General features: G+C 47.5%; 1 long non-coding RNA gene across 1 annotated transcript; it reads right to left on the bottom strand.

The window, feature by feature from the left end:
• Nucleotides 1-217: 217 nt before the first annotated feature.
• Nucleotides 218-7,703, bottom strand: LOC129150277 (uncharacterized). The gene is made up of 3 exons (XR_008557010.1): nucleotides 7,471-7,703; nucleotides 5,745-5,997; nucleotides 218-415 (listed from the first exon to the last, which is right to left on the bottom strand). It is a non-coding gene; the product is annotated as an uncharacterized LOC129150277 (long non-coding RNA).
• Nucleotides 7,704-10,092: the final 2,389 nt, after the last annotated feature.

Raw genomic sequence — 10,092 nt, 5'->3', positions numbered from 1 at the left:
TCTCACTCACATCAGGTACAGGATGGTTCAGTGCTCTCGGCGAACAACAGTCTATCACAAACCCTTGGTTTGAACAGCATTGGTGGCCCACACAACAGCTCTCCCTCCTCCATGCCATGTCAGGCAATCTTCTGGGGGCTGTGGAAAGGCCTCTGAGAGTTTTCTCGCCATCATTCTGTGTTGCCAGTGCACCCTTCCAATGCAGGTCCTGTCTTGATTCCAGGCACTGTGATGATGCCATGCTCCCCTGAGACTCAGGCTCTGCTGGAGGAGGGATGGACATTCCTTGCTGAATGGGACTCTCTGGTTGCTGCACCCAGGGTTCCTGGCTATCTTCCCATTGCTGGTGGTGTGTGAAGGCAGCGGTGGAGGCAAAATGCAAAGAGATCACACTCCAGGGATGTAGGATTAAAACCTAAAGGGTTAAAGAGAACACATGTTTGGAAAAATATGTTCTTCTACCTTTACCATATACTATAAAATTCACTTTTGCGGGGAAATAATTAATTTTCACATGAAAATAATTTTTTTCACCACACATAGTTACAAAACATTTTTTCTTGTGATGAGAACTTTCAAGATCTACTCTCCTAGATACTTTCAAATATGCAATACAGGATTATTAACTATAGTCACCATGCTGTACATTACATCTCCATGACTTGCTCATTTTATAACTGGAAATTTTTACCGTTTGACCTGCTATACTATAAAATTTGAAATTATACATTTCACAACCAGAAGATGACTTATTGTTCACATTTTTGTGCATGCTTCAGGGAAGACCTGGGATTATAGTTATCATCCACAAAGCATAGTAACAACTTTGAGAGAGTCAGTGGAAGCCAGTACACACAGATGCAGGGTAGATGAGGCAGCCTCATGAGTAATGATATGACCACCATTAAATCCATGGCATTAGGACGCTGAGGAGGCAAGAAGATCTATGCTGTTTCAATACAAACAAGCCCAGAAGAGCCATGGCATTATGAGTAATAATCATGCTGCATGAGAGAAAAAATTAACCAAGATTTTGAACAAAAGAGATGGTTTCTGGACCTGAACAGAAAGAAATGGTACCTGGACACTACGAAGAATCTTTATAAAGACAGGACAATAAATAAATTTGTCAGTGTTTCTTCTCTACCATAACTCTAAATCAATCAGTCAGTCAATCACTATGCTTCCCAGGGCCCATGAGTTTTGTAATACATTTAAATTTTTTTCCAATTTTTATTGTTCACTTACAGTTGACAAACAATATTATTTGTATTAATTTCACAGTGGTTAAATTTTTCCTTTCAAAAATTTTTTTCAATATTTACAGTACCCTCCTGGCACCATACAATTATTACAATATTACTGACTTGTAACACACTACTAATAAAATTGCTTATGGTAGACAGGGGCTCCACAAAAATAAATCAATAAATATCTTCCCTGAGTTTATGAACATTTACCAAGTTCTAATATGAACAAGAATTGTGCTAGACATCATGAATACAAAAAAGAATAATGCACAATTCTGGACTCCATGTAACTCACAGCTAAAGTTGTAGCAAAGTACACAGACATAGCCAGGGGCCTGTGGCAGGGACATAGAGAGGGGAGATTCAGAGAGCACATGGAATATAATGCTCCCTGTTAGGTCCCTCAGAAAGGCAACAATGAGAACCACTCTCTCTGAGGGCCTGTTTAATGGGATTTTCAGCCATCTTCTGAGTCCAAGTTTCTTCTCCTTTGATTAAACTTCTCTTTGCTCAGGTCTTCATGGATCAAAGATTCTGGTAAGATGCCTATGGAAGGATGGGAGAAACTCAGGTCTGTCTGTCCAAACAGCCTACTCTGAAGTTACCAAAATGAAGCCAGAGAAAGGAGTGCTTGGCGAGCCTCCTTCTGTGCCTGTTTTAGCCTCAGAGTCTGGGTGGAGTAATAAGGCCCTCATACAAGAATGCCCCCTGACCCCACATCATCCATCACAGTAAAAGTCTACCCGGAAATGGAGGTCTCTCAGGGGAAGGTGCGAAGGGGGAAGATGAAGTCATGGGGTTCTCCTGGGTTTTCCTTTGGTTTTTGGGTAGAGTCAGCTGGGAGTCCACAAATATGAGATTTCCAGCCCATCAGTCATCCTACAAGCCCCACAGGTGTCTCATCATCAGGCAAAATGTGAGAATACCGAGCTCCGGGGCTGTCTGAGGACACACAGGACCAGGGAGCAACACCGAGAAAGAAGTGTCTATTGTTTCATTTATTTGAGATACTTAGAGAAGTCAAATTCATTGAGACAGAAAGTAGATGGTGGGTGCAGGGGCTGGGGGAGAGGATGGGGAGTTAGTGTTTAAGGAGGACAGTCTCAGCTCTACAAGATCAAAGAGTTCTGGAGGTGGGTGGTGGTGCTGCTTACACGACACTATGATGTATTTAATTGATAAGCTCTCAACAGTACACTTAAAATAGTTTAGATGATAAATTTTATGTTATACGTACTTTATCACAATGAAAACATTTGGAAAAAAAAAGAATGAAACACATGCTGATACATGCTGTAGCAAGGGTGAACCTCGAAAACGTGCTAAAGTGAGGGAAGCCAGGCACAAAGGTCACGGAGTATGTGATTCCATTTATATGAGAAATCCAGAATAGATCAATCGTAGGGATGGAAAGCAGATTGGTGGCTGTCCGGCCAGGGGGAGGGGGGGATAGGGGGATACCCTGCTTAACCATAGTTTGCTTCTGGGGTGAGGAAAACTTAGAACTGGAATGAGGTGCTTGTACAACATCGTGAATGTACTAAATGCCACTAAATGATTACTTTAAAATGGTTAAGTTTATGTTATGTGAATTTCCCCTAAATAATTTATTTTTTCAAAGTACAAATATATATATATATATGCCAGTCAGGCTGGTGGGTGTGAGTGAAAACAAAAATAATCAGGCCAGGGAGGACGAGGGCCTGGTCCGGAGGTGGAATTTGCCCAGATCCTCCCAGTTCCTGAGGGTCTTCTCTGGGGGCCTAACCACAATCTGTGCACAGACCCACCGGCTGGCGCCAGCCACTCTGTCCTCCAGAGCCACGCATGGCAGCCGCTCTTCTCATCCTCCCTGGGCTCCTGCACTTATTCCTACAAAGACAGGCCTATTTGCAGAGAGACACCAAGGATGTAGCCTGGGTCAAGCAACAGTGTCAGGGAAAACAAAACCTGTGTGGCTGCTCCACCGAGGGCCAGCTAGGCGTCCTCGGCTTTCTGACCATGACCTCCACTTGGCAATGCCACAGTGGGCCCCTGGGGCATCGCAGAGGCCTCAGATCACTGCTCAGGCCGCTGGGCCAGTGAGGGCAAAGGGGAAAGCACAGCCGCTGCCGGGCGGGAAGATGAGGCCTGTCGGTGGGGAAGTGACGAGAGGGCAGGGAGAGGATGGCAGCCTGAGGAAGAAGCTACTTTACTATAAGATGTTTTGTTTCTTAGAGAGAAGACAAACAGCTGAAATAATGTTTAAAAAATCCTTTGGTGAGGGAAACACTGACTACACATGAAGGGGTAGAGAAGGACAGTGTGCCAGGGAGATGGGATGGCAGAGGGGGGGGTGTCCAGATCCAGGGAGAAAAGTCAGCCAGGGAGCCGGGGAAAGCTGGTGTGTGGGGAGGGAGTGTTTGAAGGTGGAGGGTGGAAAATTCCAGGAAACACAGAGCAGATGCCTTAATCTTCTAAGTGGGAAAGGAGGCAACATCACAACTGACAGGGGGTTTCGGGGGTGGAGGCAGGGCTGAGAGGGGAGGCTAGGTAAATCCCCGGTGGCCACAGAGGGCCTAGACTAGGATGCCCTGGGTGAGTAACAGCAGCATTTGCCAAGCTTGTCTCAAACGAAGAATTGAAGAATCACTGGCGAGGAGAATCACAATGCACATTCCCCAGCTCCTCCCCTGGAGATGGAGTCAGTACATGGGATGGATAGGACCAAAATCTGCATGATGAGGACAGCCTGAGTATGTACTTAACACCAGGCAAGTTTCAAGGAACGGTGAGTTAAAGAACTGCTGAGCAGCTGGGAGAGGCTGGATAACGGGAAATTGAGGGGAATAATTCAGTATCCTTCTCCCAGCAAAACTCTGCTGCCCAACGCCCATTTGGAGAAAACCGGTGGTGGGGTTGAGCCATAACACTGGGGTCTGTGCAAGAGAATGGAATCTACCCAGGAGGGTGAGGCCTATCCACTAGGCAGGGGTCTTTAGGGAGAGTGTGGTGGGAGGTCCAGGGCTTGCGGGGCGGGGCGGTACCTGTGAGCAGTCCAAGTGCTTGACCTTGGACCCACACTTGGCAGAGACCAGAGTGAAAGCAAGAGAGAACTGACAGACTATGAGAACAGGAAAAGTGGAGGGAGCAGGGTCAAGATCCTGAGGTCAGTGAGGGTGAGGAAACGGGAGAGGCTTGCATAGGAGATGGGAATTCCAGAGTTAAACATCGGGGAGTGTGTGTGTACGCATCACTGCTCAGCTGGGAGCGGCATATCCCCAGGTCACCGATTAGACCGAGCACATCTTCCTGAGGCAGCGTTTTACACATATATTTGGGGAGGGAATTATTTTTATATTATAATAAACACATTCCATTGATTCACATGAAATCGTAAGATTTTTTCCAAAAAGACTTCAAAGACTTTTCTCTTGGCTGCTATGGGCTGCACGCCCGGGTTCGTGTTCCTCTGTGGTTAGCAGAACTTGAAAGGAGACGTTTGAGCAGCGCTGCTGAGGAATCTGCCCAGAAAAGCGGAGCCGCCGGGCCGGCACTGAGAGCAGGACCTCTCAGCAGGGCCAGCTTTGACCCCGTGATTATTGGAACTTTATGACATTGCCAATAATTACATAGCCATTCATATAAGTAAAAATGGTTGCTTGATGTGACCAAACCTAAATCTCAGATTCACTTTGGAGATCTCTGCCTCATCACCGCCGCCACCATATGGCCTCCAGGGGGCACTGCTCCTCCTTCTAAACTCTGTCCCCAAGGCAAAGGCCACTTCTTGGCTTCCTAAAGCAACGCTAAGTCAGGCTTAGAACAAAAAGACTTTTCAAAGAAGTAACCATAGAAAGACACATGAATCTGGGTAGTATAGCCCCTTGTCCCCTAAAAGGTGGCCCCAGACCAGCAGTATTAAAATCACCTAGGACCGTGGTCGGCAAACTCATTAGTCAACAGAGCCAAATATCAACAGTACAACGATTGAAATTTCTTTTGAGAGCCAAATTTTTTAAACTTAAACTATATAGGTAGGTACATTGGTATTAACTTAATTAGGGTACTCCTAAGCTGGCCTTTGCTAAAAACTCAAGGGGCCAAAGAGCCGCATGTGGCTCGCGAGCCACAGTTTGCTGACCACTGACCTAGGAGCTTGAGGCTTCCCTGGCCCCAACCAGTCCTATTGAATCAGAATTGGCATTTTAACAAGATTGCCCCAGGTGATCTGAGTGCATACGATAATTAAGAAGCTCCGGTCTAGTGGGCAAGATTCTGCTTATTGAGCATCTGCCTTCCTAACCTCAGCAAGCTGGGACTGCCTGAGTAACATCCTCCCCGGAATGCCCTTAGACCCTCCACTCCTCAAAAATAGACAGAAGGCTTGGGCCTGCCAGTAATACCTCCCTGCCTATGGGTCCCCTTTTACTCTCAGGGTGTATTAGCTATCTACTGCTGTGTGACAAATGACCCCCACACTTAATTTAAAACAACAAACATCTATTATCTCACCATTTCTCTGGGCTAGAAGCCTGGGCATGGCATAGCTGGGAAACTCTGACACAGGGTCTTCTCACCAGGCTGCAGTGTCAGCAGCGGAGACAGCTCCACTGTGGGCATTCCACTCTCGAGCTCACTCCTGTTGGGAAATCAGCCAGCCGCAGGTCCCAGCTGGCTACTGGTCAGAGACGTTAAGCCTCTGTCATGAGGTTCTCTCCGCAGCATTAATCACAACATAATAGCTTGCTTCCTTCGGCCACGAGCTCTGGAAGGGGAGAGGGCACAGTAGAGAGAGATTGACAGGGCAAGCAAGACAGAAGTCACAGTCTTTGTAACCAAACCTTGGAAGTGACATTCCATCACTTTTTTTCATGTGCTTTTAGTTAGAAGCAAGTCACTAGGTCCAGCTCAGGCTGACGGGAGCGGATTACATAGGGTGTAAATACCAGGGATCACCGGTATTGACAGCGCGGATCACTGGGAACATTTAGTCACCTCCCTCGGGTTATGATCTCACATCTAAGGGGCATGCCCCAACAGGGCAACATATCAGAATACAAGACAGTAACCTCCACCGTCATACGTTAAGAATGAGAGACATCCAGTAATAGCAGGTTTATCCCCTTTTAATAGTAGCTTTCAGAGTGATTCCACAATAACATCACTTGGGGAACATTAAAAATACTAATGGGGGGAAAAAGATAAAAACACCAATGCAGGTCAATTGAATCAGAACCTCCAGGCATTGTTTTTGTTTTGTTTTAGTTTTGTTTTTAATTTCTGCGCTGATTTCATTAAAGAGCTGGGGTTGAGAATTACTGCCTCAGATGAACAATTTCAAATGCTATAATGCCAGGGCTGGGGTGGAGGTCATTGGGACAAAAGAAGGTGTGGGCTGGGCGACTTGGAATTTCTTTCTTTTTTTTTTTTTAAATATATTTTATTGATTTTTTACAGAGAGGAAGAGAGAGGGATAGAGAGTTAGAAACATCACATCGATCAGCTGCCTCTTGCACACCCCCCACCGGGGATGTGCCCGCAACCAAGGTACATGCCCTTGACCGGAATCGAACCTGGGACCCTTGAGTCCGCAGGCCGACGCTCTATCCACTGAGCCAAACCGGTTTCGGCATCAACTTGGAATTGCAATGGGGGACCTGCTGTGGAATATGGACAAGAAAAGTCAGCAGCGGGTATAGGCCTTAAGGAGTATGTGCTCATCTGAGAGGTGAGGAGATAAGACAGACAAAAGAGAAATGGCTTTTACAATTGCTACCTTAACAAACTGCCTTCCAGAGGTTAGGCTGAAGGACTCTTGCAACAGTTAGGAAGAAAGGAAGGAAAAGAGGAGGGAGACATGGGGCGAAGGTAGAAAAAGAAACCTGTCCATTTTAAAAACTTGTCCTCAACTCCAGCTGATGGTTTCAAGGAAATGAAAATAGAAAATGAAGAAGACTGAACCAATAAAAGTGCCTTATAATCTTTTATCCTATGTCTATAGACATACAGAAAGTCAGAACTGGAGAGGCCCTGTAGAGTACCTGGCCACCTTCCTTTGATGAAAGAAGAAAACGAGGCACAGATGGTCATGGGAAGGAGCACTGCATTGCTGGGATTAGAACTCACACCCTTGAACCTGAGCCCAGAGCTCAAATCGCAGGCTTCCCACATGCACCACATCTCTGGGCAGAGTGGGTTTCACCCTTCCCCTTCACACCAGCGTGAGAACGAGACTTACTGAAGAACGGGCCGAAGGAGATAACATGCCATCTCTTATTGGGCACCATGTCACTGGAGAGTGTCTTTCACAGAAATATTTCACAGGGGTGAGCCCACAGGAGGTGGGTGGTTCTCCTTTAATTTACTCTGTTTGATGGGAACAGTCACCGGGGTGATGACGGTCTCGAGGTCTAACAAGCTTAGGAGGAGTCTAAGTCTGAGCCACAATCCGAGTCTGAGACGGGCCTTAACCGCTGCTCTGCCCGCGGCTTTGTCCACAATAAGAAGGCCCTTCTCCAGGCAGGTCCAACCTTTACCTCTCCTCCCCCGCCTAATCCAAATCTTACCCGCTGTTCTCATCCTCAGGGACAGTCACTCCCCTCCTGTTGCTATGGCCACCAGCCTCACCCAGAGCATACCAGCCATGCTGTTCCCAGCCTCTGGCTGCCAGCCAGGCAGATGCAGAGCAGTTGGGAAGAAAACAGCCTCCTCGGAAAGCCGGTCCAAGGCTGCTCGGTGGGGCTCTCTGCTGAGTCTTCCTCTTCTGTGCTTTTGGCTGCCGGCTGTGACTGGGCGGTGATTGTTCATGTCTCTCCCTGCACCGGCTTCTGGGGAGCCTCTGACCCAAATCTCCTAGAGCTAAATAAGGCCGTTCCCAGGGCTCGGGAGCCTGGCTGGGTACCAAACACTGAAAACGGCACCAGTTGCCACCAGTTCCACATCTCTGAAGTCTTCAAAGAGTGGTGAGAAATGCAGCCCAAGAGCTCTCCGGAAAGAAAGAAGTCCATGGCAGAGAAGCCAGAGAAGCACCGGAGGAATAGAGATGGACTCCTTTTAAAAACAAACAGAGACAAACCCGCCGCGTGTACCCTGGCCTAAGCAACAGCCGTCCCGGGGGTTTATGCTGGCCCAGGCTTGCTTCACTGCCATTGCCGCAGCGAGGCCAGGGGAGGACCCTGCAGAGCATGCCCACACTGCCAAGTGGCAGCTGTCTCTCGGGGTGGACGACCTGCTTTATCCGGGTCCACATTCTACCCAGCACCCTCCAAGGAGAACAGGCCGGCAGAGCGCAGCACAGAAATGTAGAACGTTGTTTTCACTGTGCATCCCCTCTGCTCCTCCACTGGTGCTCCCAAATCAGGACCCGCTGGTCCCGGCCCCGGTGTCCAGTATGTGTCCACAGAGTTCCAGAGCCTGGCCTGGGGGCGGGGAGGGGGGAGGGTGTGTCCACAGACGTGACAAGGGATGAGGACAGGAGAGTAGCAGCTACTTCTGCTGGCCAAACCACAGCAGTTCCAACCACCTTCTGCTGTCCAGGGCCATGGACCCCCCCAGGTCTCACTTTTGGCATTGGTGTCCTGCCCAGAGGGGTTTTGTTGAAGGTCACATGTCTTTGCTAAAAAGTTGCTAAATAAAATTTTTAAAAAAAAATAGAGCTGAGCTGCTTAGGGGAAGAAGGTGCTTTATTCTTTTGTAGAAGTAATTTAGGCCTGCCCAGTGTGGCTCAGTGGTTAAGCATTGACCTATGAACCAGGAGGTCATGGTTCAATTCCCGGTCAGGGTACATGCCTAGGTTTCGAACTCAATCCCCAGTGTGGGGCATGCAGGAGGCAGCTGATCAATGATTCTCTCTCATCATTGATGTTTCTCTCTCTCTCTCTCTCTCTCTCTCTCTCTCTCTCTCTCTCTCTTTCTCTTTCTTTCTCTCTCCTTCTTCCTCTCTGAAATCAATATAAATATATACATATATATTTTTTAAAGAAGTAATTTAGAAAATTACCTCTTTCCAGTGGGAAAGAATAGGATCATAAGTTACTACCTAGTCAAAAATTAATGAGAATGATTCCAAAAGATGCTGTGGTCTGAATTGCTTCATAACTTTTAGTGCTCACTTGGATTAATTTTTTCAGCTTACTATTTAAGTTTATTTAAGTATAAACATTTTCATAAAGATGCATGATTTAATATTTAAGTTGAGGGACATGTTTACCTCTATAGCTTGTAAAGCAAGCCTCAAGGACAAGCCTTAATATTCAGACCACATGGCCGTGACCCAGTCCCCATCAAACCATCACTCCCACCAACTTAACAACATCCCCTGAAAGCAGGGTAAATAGATTCCAGGTCCGAAGATTGAAAATGAGTGTCCAAAGGATGGCAGCCATCACATCTCCCAGTAGAGCCGGCACAAACCCTGTGCCGCTCTTCCCATGCTCTTCCTCATCCCCTCCCCTCTGGGCACCCACATAAGCCCAATTTATTCAAAATGACTCCTGATCTCAGGGAGGAATATTTAGATGACTAGAGGCTGAAGGTCCAGCAGGGAGAAGCCTAAATATGGCTGAACAAATGCGGCTGAAATATCTTCCGAAGTTGCTGGCACTCTGGAGGCTTACTGCCTTTTGAAAGACAAGGACAGTTAGAAACTTCTTGCACCACCAAAGGTTAGTCCATGGTGCGCACAAGCACTTTCTCCCTCCCCGGCACATGGCTGTTCTCTCTCCATCACTCATACTCACGTGCCCAGTGCTTGGACTCGCCCAAACCCCCCGCGGGACAGCTGCTCCAAGGCCCAGCCTGACACCAAGGAGCTGGATGAGCAATGTTCTCCACTGCGAGCAGGAGGCGGGCTGGGCTGCCT

Source organism: Eptesicus fuscus, chromosome 9 (genome assembly GCF_027574615.1).
Source record: "Eptesicus fuscus isolate TK198812 chromosome 9, DD_ASM_mEF_20220401, whole genome shotgun sequence".
Classification (NCBI taxonomy): Eukaryota; Metazoa; Chordata; class Mammalia; order Chiroptera; family Vespertilionidae; genus Eptesicus; species Eptesicus fuscus.
This window is presented reverse-complemented; position numbering and strand designations above follow the sequence as displayed.